Source organism: Lepus europaeus, chromosome 15 (assembly GCF_033115175.1).
Source record: "Lepus europaeus isolate LE1 chromosome 15, mLepTim1.pri, whole genome shotgun sequence".
Taxonomy (NCBI): domain Eukaryota; kingdom Metazoa; phylum Chordata; class Mammalia; order Lagomorpha; family Leporidae; genus Lepus; species Lepus europaeus.
The window spans coordinates 79,937,451-79,962,051 of record NC_084841.1 but is presented as its reverse complement, the minus strand read 5'-3'; the positions used below and the strand labels follow the sequence as shown (position 1 = coordinate 79,962,051).

The window sequence follows — 24,601 nt, the reverse complement described above, 5'->3', positions numbered from 1 at the left end:
ATGACCATCGTCCGCTTACAAGATGATGTGCTAACAAGACCAAAAATGAGCAGGGACAACCACACAGGACTACTAAACAGCAGAGAGGGATGTGGGGACTCTGAAGGCTTGTTGGAGACAAAGCATTTACCGACCCTGCCCCTAGCCAGGGCACCAGGGCACCAGGGCACAATTCACAGCACTTCTCTCTCTACAGGGTAAGAAAACCATTTTCAGGGTAACTCTTGACCTTGAGAGCCACAGGAGAATTCTTGGGAATGCAGTATTTTGAATTGGAGATGTTTTGGGGTTGATTTTAAATATGCAGGTAAAGGAGCTTCTGTAAACAAGCAGTCTGCATTACGTGGTAACATGTCCCCATTAAAATGATCCCACAGGCTGAAATCACGTGAGTGATCTTAATGACCAACAGGAAAACTCATTGTTCTGTGACCTTTTAAATTTTGGTTAACATAGTGTCATCTCTTACTCTCACTTGTGTAGATAGAATAAAAGCAATAGAAAAATTAAGATTTCTTTTGTACTCTGTAATTTAAAGTTGAGAAACATTGAAGATTAAAGTATTTTTTAATAAAAATCTTAGCATAGCAATTTGGCAAGACTTGCCATTTGCTCACAGGAGGGGACTTCGAAAAGTTCAGGGAAACAATTAAATGACAAGCTTATTTTGGTGCAAAAAAATGAAATTTGTGCATAGTTTCTCATATTATGCATGTTTTGTGAACTTTTTGACGACCCCTCATATGCATGGATTTCAAATTTATTTGAAAAACAACAGACTTACCTTTTAATTCCATTTCCCATGAGCACGTAAAGTTCTACCATTTAACAGCACATGGAGCAAATATCTTTTCTTTGTCTTACTGAACTGTTCCACTGTTTTCTAAGTTGGGATCAGCTTCCAACATTTTATTCGTTGTGATTCAAATGGCATGTAATATCTCTCAGAGTTCCTTTAATGTGGAGGGGTTCTTTTGCTTTGGGTTGTTTGGCATTTGGGGGCCACTGTTACTTTCTCTGGGGCATGTTCATCTTTTTGTCACAGCCACTTTTGAATTTTGTTTCCAGAGTCATCAAACTTTTGTCTTTCTGCTCCATTTTCTTCTTTGTCAGCCACTTTTCTGTTTCATGTAGTATATCACTGGGTGACAAGGAAACAACACAACCATGTACTCTGCTGTCTAGGCATGAGCCAAAGAAGATATGGATGTTTGGAGACTAGTCCCTGGAATCCTTTTGAGTAAGGTTATGCGATTGGTCTCTGGATACTGACATGCATTTGTTTTTATTTATTTTTCATTTATTTATGTTGACAGAGTTACAGATTGAGAGAGAGAGAGAGAGAGAGAGAGAGAGAGAGAGAGAGAGAAAGGTCTTCGTTCCATTGGTTCACTCCCCAAATGGCTGTCACGGCCAGTGCTGCGCCGATCCAAAGCCAGGAGCCAGGTGCTTCCTCCTGGTCTCCCATGTGGGTGCAGGGCCCAAGCACCTGGACCATCCTCCACTGCCCTCCCGGGCCACAGCAGAGAGCTGGACTGGAAGAGGAGCAACCGGGACAGAATCTGGTGCCCCAATCGGGACTAGAACCCGGGGTGCCAGCGCCACAGGCAGAGGATTAACCAAGTGAGCCACGGTGCCAGCCTGTTTTTATTTTTTTACATAGTGATCAGTATAGACTGAAGAGCCAGCAGTGAAGTTTGTACTGCAGACATAACTCATAGTTTATTAGCCATGGTCACCAAAATCTGAACCCTGTTGTTTGGGGACTAATGCTATTTAACTAAATTAGAGCAACTGAAATGCCCACCTGTCAGAACTAGACCAAGGTAGGACCGCCTGTATTTAGGGAATTGGTGATCCCATTGACTTGACTTGACCTAATGTAGTCATCAGATATTTTCTTCCTGCTTTATTGGGTTTTATAATACTTCTAAAGAAGAACCTCGATAGGCTTTTTGGAGTCTGGTGGTATAAATGTTAAACAAACTTCAAGCACATAGCAGATAGAACTGCTCTGCTTTTATAGGGCTTAACTGTTACTTCAAACCTCTGGTCTACCAAGAGGCAAAGTTATAAGCATTCATGATTCACCCTGAAGTACACCTGCTTGAGTTTGTGTCTGCATACAAGAGGCTATGCAATGCCTCTTGCAAATGTGGGATGTGGAGGGTGTCAGTGGTACAGACATCTGATCAGCAATCATCAGCTGCTTTCAAAGCATCAGTGGACAGTAAACTATTGTCCCTCTATCTGGACACTGCTCATCACAGAAACCATATCTGCTCCTCCTCGTCCTAACTGCATAGCTCTTCAAGTCCTTGTTCTTTGGGCAGGTCTGGCAGCTTCCTGTGACCCAGAAAAACATTCTGCAGCTCTCCAAGCCAGGGTGAGAAGCTAATAAGGCAGTATCCTTCCCAAACACCTTTCATATACCTGGATCGTTCTGATACTCAAATTCCAAGAATTTGATTCTCTTCCCGCAGTAACAGAGATGGGTTCTATTACAATGACCCCTTCCAAGCAGTAGCTGCTGCAAGATCCCAGTGTGAATGAGAGAAGGGCTACAGGGTAGGAAAAAATAGTGGGAGAAAATGCACAAACCAGTGTGCTTCTGGATTTTACCCACAGCAAGAGAAAAAGACCCACAATACTGGTGTGACAGGATGTCCCTCTGTGCCTCTTTTTACACACACACACTGCTTTGTTTCTTTCCTGTTAACTTGACTGCCAAAAGCTCACTTCCAATTGGCCAAAAAAACCCAGCAGGACCCCTCTCCACCGACCACTGCGAGCAGCTCAGCACACTGTGAGAGTCCCAGCAAACTTCAGCAGCCAGAGTGTTCCCAAACATCATGTTAGTCGTTCACTGAAGGCCCCTTTGAAGCCTCCAAAGTCACTGTTATTTGCATAACAGTGAAGAGCACCAATGAAGTTTTCCAGAAACTTCTTTTAAAGGGGCTATACTTTTTTCTGAACTTAAAACAAAATGAACCAAGCAAAAGTTTTTGTTGTTGTCTTAAGAGAATTATGCAATGATTTTCCCATATTTTCCAAGGTTACTGACATTGGTAACTAATTCTGATATTTAATAACTCTCAGCTTGGTGTCTCTCTTCAACATCAAGGGCGACAGTGCAGGCCAGGATTTAAATTCCTTTTTAAGTGACAACAAACCACGAACCCTGCTGGTTGGAAGAAGTTGGCAGCCATGCCACCTGCTCCTTTCCTGACAGGCCTAACATCTTCCCTCCTCATGCACAGATCTCAGACTCTCATTCAGATTTGTTGAGGAGTACAAACTATCATTTTTACAGTAGTTTGAGACTCAATGATCAAGTTCCACATTAAATACCAGCTTCGGGCTCTCTTATACACATTACAGCAGAAGAACAACCACTACCACAATCGAAGACAGTATGAAGTTTGCTCAGAAAAGTAAAAATAGATCTACCTTATGACCTAGCTATCCCACTCCCGGGAACATAAGAGTTAACCTACATGTACTCCCATGATTATAGCAGCTCAATTCACAACAGCTAAGATATGGAATCAACCTAGATGTCCATCAACTGGTGACTAGATAAAGAAAATGTGGTATATGGACAAGGTGGAATATTATTCACCCATAAAAAGAATGAAATCCTGACATTTGCAACAAAATGGATGCAACTGGAAAACATTATGTTTAGTGAAATAAACCAGAACCCAAAAGACAATTATCATGTTTTCTCTTATTTGTGGTAGCTAATATGTACACACAGTATAAAAATTGTGTGGATATAGTATCGTTCAGTGTACAGTTATAAACAGTGCTACCCTGAATCATACCATGTAAATGACAACATACTCTTATTTCACACATTGCAAAACAAGAAATGAAGGAATAGAGAGGACTAGCAGTGTGTTGTTAATTGGGTGTTAGTTATGATTGTGATCAGATGACTAATAAAACCTCATTTATCTGTACATTTATGTGCATTTCTTGGTATGTATACTGTATTTCAATAAAAATTTTTTTTTAAAAATAGTAGAAGACACTTGTTCTTAGCAACACTGCAATGATCTCACCAGATCTCAGGACTAATGTCTATCTGCTCTGCACAGATCTCACCTTTCTCCTTTGCTGAGCTCAGAACCTCCTTGGATCACCAGCTTTTGCAGCCCACCTGCACTTCTCATCCTTTGTAACAGAAACAAAGCATAGAAATGGCAAAGGCCTAATAATAGTCATGATAATGGGGAATGATGAGCCATGGGAGAACCACATCACAGAAGAGCAAGTGCCCCAATAGTTTATTCTGAGACTCACATGGATTTCTAAGGCCTTTTACTGCATCGCCTCTCTCAGCCAACTCCAGTCACCCTCTGCTTTTTGAATACAGAAAAGCTTACAGAGTTTCTGAAATGGATGGACATTTAGGGCCAGTCTTGTGGTGCAGGGAGTTAAGCAGTTTGGGAGGCCTGGATGGAATTCCTGGCTCCTGGCCATTGCAGCCATTTGAGGAATGAACCAGTGGATGGAATATTCTCTCTCTCTCTCTCTCCTGTAACTGCCTTTCAAATAAGTAAATAAATAAATCTTTTAAAATGAAAGAAGAAAGAAGCAAAGAAAAGAAGGAAAAAAGAAATGGGTAGACATCACAGGGAGGAGAGGGTAGCCCCAGTCTCTCTACTTAGTGTATCAGGACCAGCTGCAGTGGCATCACCTGAGCCCTTTTGGAAACACAGCATCCCAGGCCCCATCCAGATCTGCCTGATCAGAATCTGCATGCTAACCAGATCCCCTGAGTGATTTCTCCACACAGCGAAGCAGGAGAAGCTCGGGTGTCAGGCAGCCCATAATTTGAAAGAGCTTTAAAAACTACCTGGAGTTCCCACTTGTAATTTCTAGAATCTGAGCAAATTTATAATGCATGCACATGTCTTCCCTGCAGTACGGCATGAAGCCCGTCTGATTTGTGACTGAAATAAGAAGACATCATATGAGATCTGTCTCTCCTGATATGAATTGTCCAACAGTGAAATTCTTCATGCCACATATGCATCCACTCAAAGGATTTATGTGCTTATCAAATTTAAAATAGTTATACTTATTTGAATAACACTTAACATGAATTATACAGCCACATTAAGGAAAGAGAATGGCAAATAAAACCAGCTCCTATAAAATAACTTTGTCTCTCAACTGTGTCCAAAACAAAATCCTAGACCAACATGACTTTTCTCTTTCTCTTCTGCAAAACAGACAGTTCAAGAGATTTTCATGCAAACTTCTCTTGCTGAATGGTGGTTTCATGATGCGCTTCAACCAGGGGGCTCACCCCCCTGTAAGATAACTGAAAAATGGGGGATGAACAAACAGACTTTTTCTAAGGAGCTTATTTGAGCTGACAAAATAGACTTAAATGAGGGTTAAGCATGCTTTCCATGTCCTCCAATAATCTAACAAAATGTGGACCTTTTGGGAAGGATGGAGAACATTTTACAGAAAAAGACTTGCAGGGATGGGGAATATCTGGCCCATGGTCTGTACAAGGCTGGTGAAAGCATTTGGCCTGGCGTTGCTCAGGCAACTACAGGTGGGACTCAAAATTCAATACATCTACAGCAGGCTAATTTTTAAGTTGATAATTCTGTATGACCTGCAAATGATGCTATAAATATCCAAATGGCCCTTGGGGAAAAAAAAGTTTCCCCACCCTGCAAGGGAAACAATCTCCACAGGTGTTGCAAGAAGAATGAGAACCTATCATAGCATTCAGGATTAGGGTTGAAAAAGGGGGCCCTGTGCTGTGGCACAGTGGGTTCAGCTCTCACTTGCAATGTTCTCATCCCAAATCAGAGCACCAATTTGAGTCCCAGCTGCTCCACTTCTAATCCAACGCCCTGCTAATGCTCACCCTGGGAGGCAGCAGAAGATGGCCCAAGTACTTGGTCCTCTACCACTCATGTGGGAGACCTGGATGGAATTCCAGGCTCCTGGCTATAGTCTGGCCCAGCCCCAGCTGTTGTGGTCATTTTGGAAGTGAACCAGAGGACAGAGTCATTCATTCTCTCTCTACAGAGATAGAGATAGAGATAGAGATAGAGATAGAGAGAGATAAATATAGATATAGATTAGATATATATAGATATCTCTCTAGATATATGTATATAGAGAGAATATATGAATATATATATGAATGGGTGTGTGTGCATGTCCCTCTATGTGTAACTCTGCCTTCCCAGTAAATAAATATTATTTAAAAATTACATGAAAATAAAACAAATATACCAAGCACTGTGCTTTGTAATTTATGTGCATTGTAGGTTCTCTTTCTTTTCCCTTTTAGTTTTTCCAGTTTAATCATCTTGTGAAAAATCCACACATTCCCCCCAGCTAAAGCTTGGGCAGAACCTTTCTGCTTCTTGCAGCACCCGTGCTGGCCCTCACAGTTCCCCTGACTTTCCTCACCCCATTGTTGTGCTTCCCTCACTGTTTTCTTGAGGCCTTTCTCTTCTCATATAGACCATGACTTGAAAATCTATGTTTAGGTTCATTTTCTTTGCATAATGCAAGGAATTGTAAATTGTGCCAAAAACCAATTGTTTGACCACCATCAAATGGATTCTGAATCTAAATACAAAGATGACATCTGCTGTGGTCTTGTACATTTTGGCCAATTCTTCCCAAATTCCTGTCTTGGTCGCTGCTGCCTTCCTGGGGTGAAGGACATCAAAGACCAATCATTTCCCCTGAAGTAGTCTTTTGGTCATGACCTTCCCAGTCCAAAGGGCTGCTGTGTCATTCGTGATAGTGGTGAAGAGCTAAGGTCTCTTCTTAGACCCCTGTATCAGTTAGACAGCACTGAGACTCTGAGAGGACTTACCCAAGGTCACAAAGTAGCCTATAGTAGGACAGGATTCACACCCAGATAGCCTCTTTCCAGACCCAGCACACAGAATGATTCTATCTTGCTCTCCTGCCTCCTAGGACTCGCCCATCACAATCAGCCAGACCAAGACCACGATACTGGGTTAACCTCATTTGCTGTAGAAAGCAGACTTAGAAAGAGAAGACAGTAAATGCTGGAAAAGGCATTAAGCCAGTCCTAAGATAACATTCAGCGGACCAGGTGGTTGAAGCGCCTCATTTGCTCCCAGTCTGCTTAGTGTGTCATCAGTTAGCAGGCATAGCCCACCAACCTAAGAGCTGGTGTGGGTTCCTCAGGGCTCCCATATGCCAACCACATGGCCCCTGCCACATCAACACCCAGCCACAAGCAGCTCTGGAGACCTCTGACCCTCACTTTCCATCGTGGTAATCAACCATCAGCTGTCAACATGAAGCAGGACTAGAACAACAAACACATCCTCCCTCCCCTGATTACACACAAACCAGATCACAAAAATTTTGATCAGGAGGAACCAATGGAAGAGCCCAGGACCAAAGTGACACTAATCATTACCATAATAGAAAGGCAGTGGATTGAATGCTTCCAGTGTTTACCTGGATCAAATAAGAGAACATACGGAAGGAGTCAGTGTGCATACATAATAGGAACTCAGAAAACATGGCTTTTTCCCTTTGCCCCCTCCTACATTACATGGTGCTAATATATTTCATTTTACATTTGAATGGGCCAGTGGAAAGGCATCGTGCCTTTCAAAAGTCAGGCTATGTCCCATGGTGAAGGAAACAGATTGGAGCTAGGTGAGACAGGTTAGCAATGGAGATATTTATCAGCTTTACAAAAGACAGCTCAATTCCACAGGAGAAAAGGAAGGTGGGTACATATCAAGACTTAACACAAGATTACAGGATACTTGGACACAGATGCAAGTATCTGCAAGTATACAAGTATACTAACACAGATACTTGATACCTGGTTGTTACAACACTGCCTGTGCTGGAAGGAGCCATGAATCGTTGGAGACACTGAATGGCTGCGCTTTACTAGACTATAACCCATAGGTTATTACAAACAGAAAATACCAAACAGACCAAAACACCATGAAAATGACCTGGAAGCATTCAAGGAAGGTCAAAATAGCAAATGGTTCAAGTGGATTCAGACATTATTTTATTGTTGTCAGAAGATATGAGGGTACTTCAAGAAGTCTGTGGAAGTTTCATTAATCTTTTAAATGGAATTAGATGATACATACATTTTGGTGAAAATTTAAAAACTGAAATTCATGCCTATGAGGGATCTTCAAGAAATTCATGGAAATGTATATTTTTATAGCCTGTGCATGGATTTCAAAACATTTTTGCACCAAAATCTACTTATTCTTTCATGCCATTTTCCCACAGACTTTTTGAAGTACCCTCATATGTTACTTGTACTTAGTTTTCAAAATTGATTTTTGATTACAAGAAAAATGAGTAATGTATGCATTTTTTAAAATTTTTTTTAATTTATTTGAAAGACAGAATTACAGAGAGAGAAAGAGACAGACAGAGAGACAGACAGGGAGAGAGAGAGAATTGATCTTCCATCCACTGGTTCACTCCCCAAATGACCACAATAGCTGGAGCTGAGCGGATCCAAAGCCAGGAGACTTGATCTTCCTCCAGGTCTCCCATGTGGCTGCAGGAGCCCAAGTACTTGGGCCATCCTCTGTTGCTTTCCCAGGTGCATTAGCAGGGAGACAGATTGGAAGTGTAGCAGCTAAAACGTGAACCAGAGTCCATATAGGATGCTGATGCTGCATGCCAAGAGCTTTAACCCACTGAGCCACAGTGCTGACCTCAAAAACCTTTTTTTAAATGTTTTTTGTTTTAAATGTTTTTTTAAATGTTTTTGAGACAGAGACAGTTCCCATCCACTGATTCACTCCTCAAATGACTTCAATAGTCAGGGCTGGGCCAGATCAAAGCCTGGAGTTGGGAACTCAATCCAGGTCTCCATGTGAGTGGCAGAGACCCAACTTCTTGAGCCATTACCTCTCTTCCCAGAGTGCAATAGCAGGAAGCTGCCATTTGTACAGGAGCCAGGACTTGAACCCAGCCATTCCAAAATGGGATGTGGGCATTACAACCAGCAACTCAACCATGAAGCCAAATGCCCACCCAAATTTGTACAGCTTTTAAATAAGTAACACTTAGATAGCTGTGTTACTGTAATAAGTAAGCTGCCCTGTTTTTCTCTGTGATCCACTCAAAACACAATTATAATACCGATGCCCCTACAGTCTAGTGAATCAGTGGACAGGAGACAATCTACAAGAAATGACAAGTTCTCTCAAGCAGGATGTTTTTCAAAATTTTGAAACCCATGACCTTCTTTGCTCTGTATCAAAATTTCATGCCTTCTCTTAACACTCTATAAAATTCAGAACAAATTAAATATTGTTATTAACATTGAATCAAGCTTTGTTTTGGAACAAAATCAAGCTTTGTTTTCAAATGACACAGTCCTTGCCCCCAGTATGACATTAGAGGTGACAGCAAAGGGACGACACGTCCCTGATCATTTGTGCGTGAAAACTCATTGCTCTAATATTTATTCTGAAACACTGCTAGTTTTTACATGAAGAAAAGCATTCTCACTGACCCAACTTGAAATTTCCAATCTGGTTCACTCTCACAAGAATACACACAATCTGAAAAAGTCTAATTAAGATTCTAAAGGAAATATGTAACTCTTTTAGCTTAAAAATAATTAAAGCTTATAAATGATGTCTGCAACTTTTACAAGGTATCTGTTAGTCATGCTAACACTTGTGAAGCCTAATATCACTCACATTTTACAAGTTGTTGGAACATTTTGTGGGATGTCATTTTCTGTCATCATCTGGATGCAGACTATTTTTCCCCCTGGAACACACACAACACATTAATGCCTTTTTGGAGCTATCATCGCTGGGGGAGCGAGAAAGCAGCATGGCACTGTGGAAGCTTCCAAAGCACTAGGCAGTCAGGTACATCCATGTTCAAATCCTGCATGCTGCTATCTGGCGACTTTGAACACATTCCTTACCCTCTCTGAACCTGAAGCTCCACTTCTGTAAAATGGGCTTCCTAATCCCACTGTCTTGGTGCTGTAGTGAGGATTAACAGAACACACTGAGAGTCCCTTGCTCAGCGCCTGGCACGCAGCAGATACTTAGTATCTTTAGGGTAATTACTGAGTATCTATCAAGCTTGTGGAAGAGACTTTGTTGTTGACTATCCTTTTAGAACACACAGTATTGGGTATTCCTTTAAGAAAGAGGAAAGATTTTGAGTTTTTAAAATAAAAAGTACTATGTGTCTAGATTTAATGAAATTTGATCTTTACTATCATAATAGTGATCATTTTGAATGAAATTGAAATATTGTTACCTAGGCAATATCCAAAAGCTAATTCCCCAAGACAGAGTGAAAGGAGATGCGAAAATTACTTTGATAATTACCAATTTGTTTCCAAATGCTAGTTTTCTTGTCACATTATATAAATTAACCATACTGTGCCTGCCACTAGTGTATCAAATCTGCATGTTTTTCCAATATATCAACTAAAGTTAATTTACAACAGTTATCTAATATTACCAAGACACCACTGGCTTCAGAACCTCTGATTTTCTCTCTTTTTTTTTTTCATTGTAGTTCCTCCACCCACATGGTTTGGACTCACTGGCTGGGGGGAGTCTTATTCTCTTAGCATGTTCCCTCCTGTCTTACTCCCACCCACAGGCGGTCACAGTCTGCTCCAGGGCAGGGCAGAAACAGCCCTTGGAGGAGCAGGGCTCCCTAGTTTCTCCCCACCACTCTGTAAAGTCCTGGAGATACACAAAGCAATGCAAAGGTGGACCCTGGTCACAGCAGCTGGTGAGAAAATTTGAAATGTGATCCTTCAGAACACTTTCCCATCAACTCAGATAAACTGCATTATGCCCATGTTAACATTTTGCACAATGTCCAGGAGAAAAATGATAACTTCAATCATCTTGATATCTCACTATAGGAAATCAACCACTGTACAACAACAGCAAATATAGATGTTTGTTTTCATTCTTAAAAACATCTAGGGGATAGGGAAATATACTAACATTTGATTCAAAAATGGAGATATTATGACATACACTTAACACAGATGACCTTGAGAACATAATAATAAGTGAAAAAAGCCAGTCACAAAAAGGCACTTGTGATTCCACTTGTATGATGTTCTTTAGTAGAAACTTAAGTTAGGTGGTCACCAGAGGCAAGGAAAGAAAAGTCTGGAAATTTGTTAACAGGTAGAGCTTCAGTTTTACAAGATGAAATGAGTTGTGGAAATGGGTGGAGGTGATTCCACCACAATGTGAGTGTACTTAATACTGTTTACCTACACACTTAAAATAGTTAAGATCGTAAATTTTATGTTACATGCATTTTGCCACCATTTTTTAATTGGAAAAAAATTACATGGAAATAAATTATCAACACACTTTCCTTTAGAATTCAGAATTTGACATATGTGAAAGTTCCAAGCAAAAAGACTACCTAAATGTAATTGCTTAACAGATAACATCTGCATACCAATGCAAATTCAACATCAACCTGCTACGCTATATGTATTAATTTATTTGATCTCATAGTTGTTTAAAGAGTTACCTTAATATTCTGGTGAGGACCTATCCATGCTGTTTAACTCTGAAAAGAACAGGAATACACTGAATTTCTTACAAGTCAGTATAAACCAGATATGCAATTTCTTACGAATGTTCATGAAGTCAGAAAGGTACTGGGTGCCTTAAACTCAATTTCAGCACAGTGACGCATCTAAAGTAAAATGCAAAGTATGTAGACCCATTAAAAAATAACAGTAGTGTGTTGATCTGTTTTGTCTTACTAAAATAAAACACCTGTGGCTAGAGACTTACTAAGAAAAAGGTACTGGGTTCACAATTCTGGCATTAAAGTCCAACCAGCATGTCACCAGCATCTAGAGAGCACTTTCCTGGCTGTGTCAACATGGCAGAGAAGAACAAAGGGAACTGCCACAGGCACAGGAGCCAAGTGCATGGAGTGACCTCGCTTTATAGCAACCCACTCGAGAGAACCAATCTAGTCCTGTGAGAACCACATTACTCCCTTCTGAAAGTGAACCCCCCCAACCCATTCACCTTCCCCTAGAGCCAACTTCTTAAAGACTCAACACTTCTCAATGCCATAACACTGGCAACCAATCTTCCAGCATGTAAGACTTTAGGACATATACCCAAACCATAGCAGATAATTTTTACTGAAGATCTTTGGAGTTAACAGCACAAGGTTATTGCAATCCATACCATGCAGCAAGACTCATGTCCTTAAAAAAATCTTCTTAGCACACTCCAAAATTACTCATAAAGGCTGCTGTCCTTCCACCTCCCCGTCCCCTCTGCCATGCTACTCTCACCCTTGTGCTGATTTTTCTAACTTCCTTACTTCTCTCTCCCTCACTGCCCTCTTTGGAAGGTAACGAAAGACAAAAGATTGAAAATGATGATCTGTGTTCTGTCCCCTGAAACTTTGGGGGCCAGATGTATTCAAAACATGAACAGAAGTTAAAATAATACAGATACTGAATATTTTATAGAGCATCTGGTGATGCATACTGAAATCATGCACACTAATAGTCATGTGTGAGGGAGGGGCCAGTATTTTGGAGCAGTGGGTTTAGCCGCCACCTGCAACGTTAGCATCTCAAATGGCACTGAGTTTGTGTCCCAGCTTCTTCACTTCTGATCCAGCTCCCTGTTAATGCACCTGGGTAAGCATCAGAAGTTGACCAAAGTACTTGGGCCCCTGCCACCCATGTGGGAGACCCAGATGGGGTTTCAGGCTCCTCACTTTAGCCTGGCCCAGCCCCTGACATTGGGGTCATTTAGGCAGTGAACCAGTGTATAGAAGATCTCTCTCTCCCTCTCTCTCTCTGTAACACTGTCTTTTAAATAAATAAAATAAATAAATCTTTTTTAAAAATAGTTATGCAGTGAAACACAGGACTGTTCACGGTAAGTGGGATAACTAAATATTACACATGATGGCATTCATACAAGCTGGGACACAGCATCACAAACAGTGACAGTGCAAGGGAAGTCATGGAAAACCGCTCAGGGAAGGTGGAGTTGGAAGAGTCTTGACGGCATGATGCTGTGAGTGTGGAACCTTCTGGAAGCACAGTATTCAAGGGGGAGGGAACAGCAAGTGTGAAGCTAGGGTGCAGTGCTCTGTGAGGAAGCCAGGGCAGTGGCACGGCATGGGGGATAAGGAAAGGCAGGGGAAGTGAGAGCAGAAGAAAGTGCAGGGTTTAGGCAGATAACGGAGGGGGCAGGTGCCTGGACCTGTCGTTTGCTGTAAGGGATGGGGGAAGACAGGCAGACTGTGACGGAGAGAGGTGCAAGTGAGGCAGGAGCAGAACAAGGTCAGCATGGGGCTCTTGCTCAGAAACAAGCACAGTGGGGTAGTCTTGGAGAGCAGGAGGGCAAGCAGCAGAGGGCAGAGCTCCTGTCGTGAGAGGGTCAGTGGGGCAGAAAGACAATCAGTATGATGGGGCCACGGAACAGGTGAAGCCGTGGCCTAGGAAGACAGAGAATCTATGCTGTATGGTGGGTTTTCAGGCAGAATAGGCCTGGTTGCCTGAAGGAAATTAATGCCAAATTAACAAAACATTTTATTTTTCTTCCCACCAGAGCTGGGATCAGTCCTGTGAGCTGGGTTGGGGCCCAGGTGAGAAGGAAGTGGAGGGAGGCTGAGACCTGTGGGACCCTCACACACCTCCCCTCCTATTGCTAAGTTCAAGGGCAGAACTGTCTTCCACGTTTTGCTCTTCTGCATATCTAAACAATCCTAAAATAGTCAGAGAGCCCTGGGAAGACCCAAGCAAGTGCTCTGCATCCATCAATGACAAAGAGTATGGACAGCATGGAAAGGAAACAGCTATAGTGGGAAATACAGCAGGAAGGATGGGTCATGCAAAAGTGTGCTGTTCCACATCAATGGATGGAAACCTGTGATCATTGAGGGCCATGATCCTTGCAATGCTCATCATAATTAACATCTGTTTATTAAATGACCACTGTTCTCTGGGCACAGAGTAGGCACTTCACATATTATTTCCAAACCTCACAGCCCTGAAGGCATCAGAACACCAGATAGGTGGTGAAGTTTATTGATCTTGTTTCCTAGCACCTTAAGTGTGGACCAATTAAGAAGTAAGATGCTGGAGCCAGCACTGGGCATAGTGGGTTAAGCTGACACTTGCAACATTGCCATTCCATATTTGAGTGCCAGTTTAAGTCCCAGCTGCTCCACTTCCAATCCAATCCAGCTCCCTGGGAAGGTAGCATGTGATGACCCAGCCAATGGATAGCCTGCCACCCATGTGGGAGATGAGGATGGAATTCCTGGCTCCTGACTTTGGCCTGCACCAAACCTAGCTGATAATGGGGAATGACCACCATGTGGAAGATGAGAGAGAGAGAGAGAGAGAGAGAGAGAGAGAGAGAGAGAGAGAGAGAAAGGGAGAGAGAGAGACTGACTCTGCCTTCCCATTAAGTACATAAATAAATCTTTTTTAAGAAAATAAAGAAGATTCAAGGATCACATCAATGTCAGTTTTAATCCTGAAGAACAAAACAAGTTGGCCGGCGCCACAGCTCAATAGGCTAATACTCCGTCTGCGGCGCCGGCACACCAGGTTCTAGTCCCAGTCAGGGCACTGGATTCTGTCCCGGTTGCTCCTCTACCAGTCCAGCTCTCTGCTGTGGCCCGGGAAGGCAGTGGAGGATGGCCCAGGTCCTTGGGCCCTGCACCCGCATGGGAGACCAGGAGAAGCACCTGGCTTCTGGCTTTGGATTGGCGCTGTACACCAGCTGCAGTGCGCCAGCCACAGCGGCCATTGAGGGATGAACCAATGGAAAAAAGGAAGACCTTTCTCTCTGTCTCTCTCTCTCACTGTCCACTCTGCCTGTCAAAAAAAAGAGAAAAGGCCGGCGCCGCAGCTCAATAGGCTAATACTCTGCCTGCGGCACCGGCACACCAGGTTCTAGTCCTGATAGGGGCGCCGGATTCTGTCCCGGTTGCCCTTCTTCCAGGCCAGCTCTCTGCTATGGCCTGGGAGTGCAGTGGAGGATGGCCCAAGTCCTTGGGCCCTGCATCTGCATGGGAGACCAGGAGAAGCACCTGGCTCCTGGCTTCGGATCAGCGCGATGCGCTGGCCGCAGCGTGCTGGCCGCAGCGCACCGGCCGCAGCGGCCATTGGAGGGTGAGCCAACAGCAAAAAGAAGACCTTTCTCTCTGTCTCTCTCTCACTGTCTACTCTGCCTGTCAAAAAAAAAAAGAAAGAAAGAAAAGAAAAGAAAAACAAAACAAGTAGAAAATATGGCTTGGAGTTGCTGTTAATGTATCTCTCCAAAAAGGAAAAATTTCCCCACAAGAATACATTCTATTCCCATAAGCTGAGTGTACAGTCAGCTTCTCGTTACCACAACAAACTACCTGAAGCAACAAAATTTACAAAGAGAAATAAATGGTTAATTTAGCTCACAGTTTTGGAAGTTCAAGTCCAAGACTGGGCAGCCCCATCGGTTTGTCCTTTGGTGAGGGTGGTGGATGGCAATGGGGGAGCTCAAGCAGGGGAAGGAGCATCACGTGATGGCCAGGAAGCACAGAGGCTGGGCTCAACTCAGGTGTTTAGGAAAACCACATCCTTTCTGTTGGTCTCATGACCTGGGGACCTCCCACTAGGCCCCACCTCTAAGCATCACAATTGATTTAATTCCCACCCTCCCAGTACTCTTAACTTATGATCTGATGGTTTAAAGTCAGGGATCAAATCACATTCAACCACAGCACTTAGTTCATAGCAAGAGGAAACAAAACATGCTTTCTGCAGCGGAAAATGGGAGATAGAAAGGGAGAGACCAAACAAAGCATCCAGGGGCCGGTGCTGTGCAGTAGATTAATCCTCCGCCTATGGAGCCAGCATCCCATATGGGCGCCAGTTCTAGTCCCGGCTGCTCCTCTTCCAATGCGGCTCTCTGCTATGGCCTGGGAAAGCAGTGGAAGATGGCACAAGTGCTTGGGCCCCTGCACCCACATGGGAGACTGGGAAGAAGCTCCTGGCTCCTGGCTTTGGATCAGCACAGCTCCGGCCGTTGCAGCTATTTGGGGAGTGAACCAATGGAAGGAAGACTTTTCTCTCTGTTTCTTCCTCTCACTGTCTAACTCTACCCTCAAATAAATAAATAAAATCTTTTTTTTTTAAAGTGTCCAATCAGCAAGCAACACCCTGAGGCCAGTAAAGCCGCCGCCTACAATGCTGACATCCCATGTGAGCACCAATTCGATTACCAGCTGCTCTAATTCTGATCCAGCTCCCTGCTAATGCACCTGGGATGGCCCAAGTGCTTGGGTTCCTGCAACCACATGGGAGACCTGGAAGAAGCTCCTGGCTCCTGGCTCCTGGCTTCAGCCTGGCCCCGCCCTGGCTGTTGCAGCCATTTGGGGAGTGAACCAGTAGATGGAAAATACCTTTCCCTGGCCCCCAACTCTGACTTTAAAGTAAATGAATACATTAAAAAAAAAAAAAAAGCCATACCTTGTCCCAGTGAGAAAAGTTGGAAAGGAAGACAAAGAAAAAGTTCCTCTCGGCCGGCGCCACGGCTCACTAGGCTAATCCTCTGCCTGCAGCACAGGCACCCTGGGTTCTAGTCCCCGTTGGGGCGCCGGATTCTGTCCCGGTTGCTCCTCTTCCAGTCCAGCTCTCTGCTGTGGTCCGGGAAGGCAGAGGAGGATGGCCCAGGTCCTTAGGCTCTGCACCCGCAGGGGAGACCAGGAGGAAGCACCTGGCTCCCGGCTTCGGATCAGCGCAGCACGCCGGACATAGCGGCCATTTGGAGGGTGAACCAATGGAAAAGGAAGACATTTCTCTCTCTCTCTCACTGTCTAACTCTGCCTGTCAAAAAAAAAAAAAATTAAAAGTTCCTCTCTTTCTTTTTTTCCTATGGTGTAAAATGCAAATTCCTTCCTTTCTATAAACAGTGAATAGAAGAATTAGGAATAATAATCATTTGGGTCTTGCTATCCATTTTCAGAGCAGCCAAGTGCAACTCTGATGTGTAGGCATGAAGTGTAGGCTATTGACCACGTCTTAGAGCTATGAGATAAAAGAGAATTCAGAATTGGAATGCAGCTCCCTCAAAAATAATCATGGATCAGTGTATAAGCACAAATAAAGGAAGAGAATAAGACCACCCACAATCACCTGTAGCATGGTGTTTAGTCCTGCCTTTGTATTGGATGGCCTGTTGAGAAGGCTTGAACTTGGTTAGGACTAGGGAATTTCTGAGTGTTTCAGAATGAGGACCACTAGTGAGTCAGGAGAATGGCCCAGAGAATGAAGTCAAGGCCTGGAGAACGAAGCAGACCCTTACACATCAGATCTCAGCACCTGCCTGCCAGAAGTCAGCTCTCACCTTGACAAAGCCTGCCTCATATCCCTTCACCTGTCACTCCTCCTGAATAGCTGATTGAGCTCCCACCCTTCCTCTGACACCTGCAGCAACATCCACTGGTTCACTCCTCAAACAGCCAAAGCCCAGAACTCCATCTGGGTCTCCCAGATGAGTGCTGGGGCCCAAATACTTGGTCTATCCTCCACTGCTTTCCCAGGCACATTAGCAGGGAGCTGGATCAGTAGTGGAGCATCTGGGACCCGAACTGGTGCTCATAAGCTCTACCCACTGTTACCACAATGCCAGCCCAGAAATAGTATTATTAGTTTTATACCAATAAATGTATTATTCTTCTTCCAGAACCAATAGAATTGTATCACAGTAATTGTAATGTATCTGTAGGGTATGAAGAATTTTTCTTTGTTTCAACATCTCTCTGTGACACAGAGATTCCCTTACAATTGCCTGATGACATACCTTTCTCTCTTTCTAAAGATACTTGGAATTATACCATGGTCCAAGTGTCTTGAACTGTCACTCTCAAGATTCTAAATACTAACTGGAATAAATCTTACTAAGCAAATTACAATGGCTGATTCAACCAATCACCAAAGTTAAAATTACTGTTTAAAATGGAAAATTAGCCATGAACAGTGTTCTATCAGTGAATGCATTTAGAACTTGACTAAAATGTCTATGAGTTTTCTAGAAAGAACTTGAAAAATTGGTCCCTAAGCCCACATCTTTCTATGTTCAATGGCAATGGTAATGAGGAACTCCTGTTGGGCACTTCAAGTTGGAAGCAGATAGTCAATGCCAGTAAACTGCCCTCCCCTTTCTGAGACATGGGTCCATTCTACTGGGAAGGGAGCACCAACCAGGAGATCTGAATCCAAGTGGAAGAAAGGGATGAGTGGCAAATTCCCACACTGCCCACCTTCAAACTCAGGAGGCTTTACACTGTGTCCCAAAGATGTTAAGGGACCTGGGTAAGATCATCAGACTGCTGGAATGCACTTTATTCCAAACTGGATTTGGAAATCACTTCTTGAAACTGTTTAATCAGCATATATTCAGACGTCCTGTTCAGAACTCATACGATTTGGTAAATACCAGATCTGTTCAGATGGCAGAATAAATCGATAACATGAGTTTTCTTGAGTTAGCACACAGCTTATTAAAGCATCAGTTCTTGAAGCATCACCAGCCATGTCACTTTGTCCAGGGCCTAGTGTATCAGAGACCTAAAAGACACAAATTTCTGAAACCAGCAAAGAGTCAAAAATCTTTGAGACTCAGCAGGTTAACTTGCCCTTGGGCACTGTTGACTCAAGTTCAAGAAGAACCACAGAGGATTTGTTCACCACCACCATGTTCCATTCACAGAGCCCCCTGACCCAAGAGATCCAAATTACATGGTCTTCCTGGCAAGCAGTAGCCTCTGTTCTGATATGTAGCATCAACCACACCACATTTGCACACGTAGTCATGACTGACACACACATATACAAATTAATAATAATACATCTGCTTTTCTTTCCCCCTGTTCAAATGTGTGGAATTTTGTAGCACAGTGCTAGACCAGCTCAGTACCTGATGGAAATAACCAAGAGGAGGCTACAGAGGGAAGGCTGAATACAGAATGCTCTGTGAAAGTACATCTGTTTTATAGGAGACACACAATCTGTCTCATTCCAACCTGCATTTCTGGGTCACTTGAGACATTTAAACTGCACTTATAATTAACAGCTATTTTTAAACAGTGAAAAAATAGAGCACTGGTAAGGTACAAAAGCATTAAAATTGCCCCAGTTTCGCTTTTCAATAGGACACACCACTGCAATATGCTTCAAGATCAAAGAGAGCTCAGAGAGAGAGAGAGAGAGAGAGAGAGAGAGACAGGCCGATCAGTGGGGATAAATTGTTTCCATTATGATGGTGAAAGAATAGGGTTCTTTCAATTGAAACAATTTAATAACCACATTCATTACATTGGTGTCCACTTGGTTTTATCTGAGCAGTTTTTGCATAACTGGGGAGCAAGTTCAATTGAGCTTATTCTCTAGAAATTAAGATGTACAGGGTTTGACATTCAGAAATTAGGCACTAATAGTCGACAAAGCAGTTGTCTTGAGATTTCCCCTGGATGTAGTGAGATCTGCCTTCCACTAATTATGTCAAATGCAAACACATTCCCTAAAAGGCCTGCCCAAAATTTTCATTAGCTCATTTCAAGGCAGTTAAGGTTACATTAAGGTGGTGACAGGATATCAGAATCTCTGCTTTAGAATATGCTTATAGAATCACTTTGCAAAGCAACACTTGCATGGCATAAGTATAGCAATGCCATCTGTAAACTCGTTTTCCCCTCAGCTATCAACAGAGCAACTCTTTCAGCACACTCCCCTAATATTCTGTGAGATCCTGATAACCAAATAGAGTCCCAACAGACACTGGAAGTGCCAATTTGATGAAGAACAAAGGGATCATTGATTCAGGAGGGAAAAAAAAAGTCACTAATTTTGTAGGGCTGACTTCAGCCGTGGATATCTACATACAAGAAAAAGTGCTGGATCTTCTGCCAACCAGCTTCCCTGAGAATGGTTACATTTGCTGGTTCTCAACAGCACTATGGAGTGTGATGTGTCATTTGAAGTGTAGTTTATCCTGAAGTGCTATTTAAAAAAGATATTAGGGATGGAGCTGTGGAAATGCATACAGAAGAAGAAAACCCAGGGTTTACATATGATGTATGAGACAAATACAATCCATTCCTGTCTGCTTTCCTCACTTGGAGCTAAATCATGTACAGGAACATTTCAAAGACATTTCCCAGTGTACACTAAATCCTCCTTTGTTTTCTTATTGCTGCCAAACAAGTGGAGAGTAAAGAATTGTTGGGACATACATTGGGTGGTAACTTCATAATAGCTGCACTTCTTCTTCCCTTTTTTTTTTCCAGAAGACAAAGTGTAAAAACTGAGAAGTTATCCTTCCCTCTCCAAGAGCCTTTAAATAATGGGTTTTCCAGGAGCCGCTACACTTCCCTCTCTAGACCATTTCCCCAGATGGGATTTGCAATATAAAACCACCATGGATTGGCTTATTGAGGAAAGCAGATAGACTCATACAAATCACTGGAAAGATAAATAAGCTATAGAAATCAATAAATAAAAGCCAGGCGGAAAAAAAATCAAACTCCAGCATTCCAGACCAATTAAGATGTTATTTACTGCCCATGTGATTGTAACTTCGATGCTCTCCTTCCTTGTTCTAACACGATAGGCATTTGTTTTGTTGCAGGAAAGATATATAACTGATGTGTAAATAGAAAATGATATAGATAGATTTTATGTCCCATAAAACTGTTAATCTGTGCTCCACATTAAATATAAAGTACATTTTTTATTTAGACACTGCACTGGTATAATTAAAATAAAGTATGCTAGCTTTATTTTTCAGTAAGTCATTTCCAACCATAGAGATCAAATAACAGTGCAACAGCAGCATGAAATGCGGTTATAATAGTCTGAGACCACATTTCCTGAAACTAAAACATGGGCGATAATAGTGTGAAGGTACAAATTAAATGCAAATAAAACAGATTCCCTATTGTTGCTAATCCCCAGATTGGGTTTCCATGGGGGACTTTTAGCTGTGATGCTTAACTTCCGTGAGCAGCGATCATTGACATGTTATTAGCACCATTTTGAGACCACTGATGGAAACTCTCAGTGAAGGATGTAAGAAGACTGCCTGTCCACTTTGCAGGAACAGATGCAAGTGGCCTGGGGCAAAGCGAATAAAAATACACTGCCCAGACTGCCTCCGGGACACTTGCGGCAACTGGCAAACCCTCATTGACTTGTTCCGTAATTGATGTACATTTTTGTGGCAACCTGCTTTCATTCACCTGGCAGAAGCTCTTTTTGATTTCAGAGGTGTGTCAGCATGGCTTAGCAAGAGCCCGTCTGTGAGGGTGCTTGCTCTGAAAACAGCTTGAGTTTTAACACAAGGGAACCTTGGAGTCGGCTTGTGTTACGATTTCTGGGTTTCCTCTGCTGTAATGGGCTTCCATGCCACATGATAACTGGTGGCTGAGATAATATCGATGTTTTTCTCCAAGTTGAAAAATGTAATCGAAAGTGAACTTAACAGAATCACCTTTCCTCTCAGTTCAGTTTCACAAGAACCTCGCTAGCGGTGCTTAGGATGGTCCTTGAGCAATTTGCTTCTTTGTAATTTCAAGTGCACAAATATAAGTAGTCAATCTGATGAGATGTGGCCTTATTCTAGACAGGTAACTCACTCATACTTGGAGGCTTTCTAATTAAAAATTAATCTTTTAGAAAATGGCATTTGTTTAATAACTCTATGATTTGCAGCTATCAACTTTCAGGAAAGTTTTGGGCATGATACACTCCATCTGCTCTCTAACTACAAAGGTCAATTTATGCAAAGAAAATAAGTAACTATTCTTCATTGCTTCCAAAAACTATCAGGGACTCCAGAAAGTTTCTGCAGTGCCTGCCTCTCCTAAATGCTCTCTATCTCTCAAAGAAGCACAATTACACAAGTTAATCCAAGCTTCATCCTCTACCTCCTTCTTCCCCAAAACCAGGTGCATATAGCCTAAGGGGCACACATGCTGATACACTGGGGTGGAAGAAAACATTGATATGTTTTTATTTATACGTTAGAAATAAATTAAGCTTTACCAGCAGTTAAAATATAAATATTACTAGAGCATAGAGGCAGGTGTTATAGTGCAGTGGGGTTAAGCTGCCACTTGGACCATCTGCATCCCGTATCACAGAACCTGGTTTGAGTCCCAACTCCACTTTTGATCCAGTTTCCTGCTAACATGCTTGAGAAACAGCTGACAACGACCCAAGTACTTTCATCCCTGCCACCCACGAGAAAGATCAGGATGAGGCTCCTGGATCATGGCTTTGGCCTGGCCCATCACTGACTACTACAAGAATTTGAAGAGCAAGCCAGTAGATGAAGGATCTCTCTCTCTCCCTCTCCCTCTCTCTCTCTCCGTGTGTGTGTGTGTGACATATGTCTGTCCATATATTAAGATTTATGCTCTGTTGGACAGTAAGGACAAGGATGAGGAGGGCAAGCCCTTGCTGAAGACCATGATGCGCTGCTCGCTGCCAGCCGGGGACACCCTGCTGCAGATGATCACCACCCACCTGCCTTCGCCTGTCACCGCCCAGAAGTACCACTGCAAACTCCTGTATGAGGGTCCCCCCCCCACAATGATAAGGCCGCCATAGGCATTAAAGGCTGTGGCCCCAAAGGGCCCCTCATGATGTACATCTCCAAAACCATACCAACCTCCAACAAAGGGCGCTTCTACGCCTTCCAACCTGTTTTGGGGGCTGGCGTCCATCCACCTGAAGGTCAGGGTCACAGGCCCAACTACACTCCAGGTAAGAAGGGGCATCTCTACCTGAAGCCGATCCACAGCAAGATCCTGATGATGGGCCACCACGAGGAGGACGCACCTTGCGGCAACATCATGGGCCTTGTAGGCGTCGACCAGTTCCTGGCGAACACTGGCAACCATGCTGGTGATGAAGTTCAGCGTGAGCCCCGTCATCAGGGTGGCCGTGGAAGCCAAGAACCCGGCCGACCTGCCCAAGCAGTGCATCACTGAGGGTGCTGGTGAGGTGCACCTGGAGCTCTCCCTCAAGGACCTGGAGGTGGACAACGCCTGCATCTCTATCCCGGGAGACGGTGAGTGAGGAGACTAGCGTGCTGTGCCTCTCCGGGTCTCCAGGACATGGCCGAGGCCCGCAAGATCTGGTGCTCTGGGCCCGATGGCACCGGCCACAACATCCTCACCTACATCACCAAAGGGCTGCAGTACCTCAACGAGAGCAAAGGCAGTGTGGCGGCCGGCTTCCAGCGGGCCACCAAGCAGGGTGCACTGTGCTGGGAGAATACACGGGGCATGCGCTTCGACGTGCACGGGACACTGCACGCGGACACCATCCACCGCGGGGGCGCTGCCTCTACGCCAGCATGCTGACGGCCCAGCCCCGCCTCATGCAGCCCATCGACCTTGTGGAGATGCAGAGTCCTGAGCTCGGGGGCATCTACAGCGTCCTGAACACAGAGCAAGGCCACGTTCGGGGAGTCCCAGCTGGCGAGCACGCCCACTGTTTGTGACGAAGGCTTGCCTCTCCGCAAACGAGACCTTTGGCTTCACCGCCGACCTGGGGTCCAACACGAGCAGCCAGGCCTTCCCGCAGTGCATGTTGGGCCCTTGGCAGATCCCGCCCCGGGACCTCTTTGACAACAACGGCCGCCCCAGCCAGGTCGCGGCCCGGCCGCGCAAGCGCAAAGGCCGACTTCCGGGACTACTTGTAGGCGGTGACTCCGGTGGCCCCGCCCCCTGACCCGGCTCGCCCACGTGATGCCCCCTGGAGACTGCCCCCTCGGGGACGCTTCTCCCGAGAGGCACCGGGGAGCGCGCAGTGCCGTCGCTCCACCGTCACGCGTGAGGCGGTCTCGCGCCATGTTGATTTCGGACTCGGGGCAGCAGATGCGCCCTCTGAGCGGGGACTCACTGGCCAGTGACGGAGGAGGGGGGCACGCCCAACACTTCTCTTTCTCCTTTCTTCAGAGGGAAACGCAGACGTGCGCAAAATTCTAGGAGGCCCGCATGAAGAGGTTTACCCGCTTATGGGGTCAGCTAAACCTCCAGATATTAATGGAAAGAAATCTCAAAAACTGCATCTGAGAAGCAGACTAATAGCTCCCCTAACATGTCCGTGTGCTAATCTCCAGAGCCTGGAAGGATGGTACCTCCCACGGCAAAGGGGACTTTGCAGCTGTGCGTTAGGGTGTGCACTTGGAATGAGGACGTTATCTGGGTTTTCGGGGTCTGCTCAGTACCATCACAAGAGTCTTGAAAAGAGAGCAGTGGGCCGGCGCTATAGCATAGCAGGTAAAGCTGCTGCCTGTGGCTCCGGCATCCCACGTGGACACCGACTCAAATCTCAGCCGCTCCACTTCTGATCCAGATCTCTGCTAATGGCGTGGGAAAACAGTGGAAGATGGCCCAAGTGCTTGGGCCCCTGCTCCCACGTGGGAGACCCAAAAGAAGCTGCTGGCTCCGGAGCAGCCCAGCTCTGGCTGTTGTGTCGATTTGGGGAGTGAACTAGCAGATGAAAAATCTCTCTCTCTCTCTCTCT

At 44.3% G+C, this 24,601-nt stretch overlaps 1 pseudogene; it reads left to right on the top strand.

Moving 5' to 3' along the window:
• LOC133774329 (elongation factor 2-like) lies at positions 1 to 23,803 on the top strand (annotated as a pseudogene).
• The last annotated feature ends 798 nt before the right edge of the window (positions 23,804 to 24,601 follow it).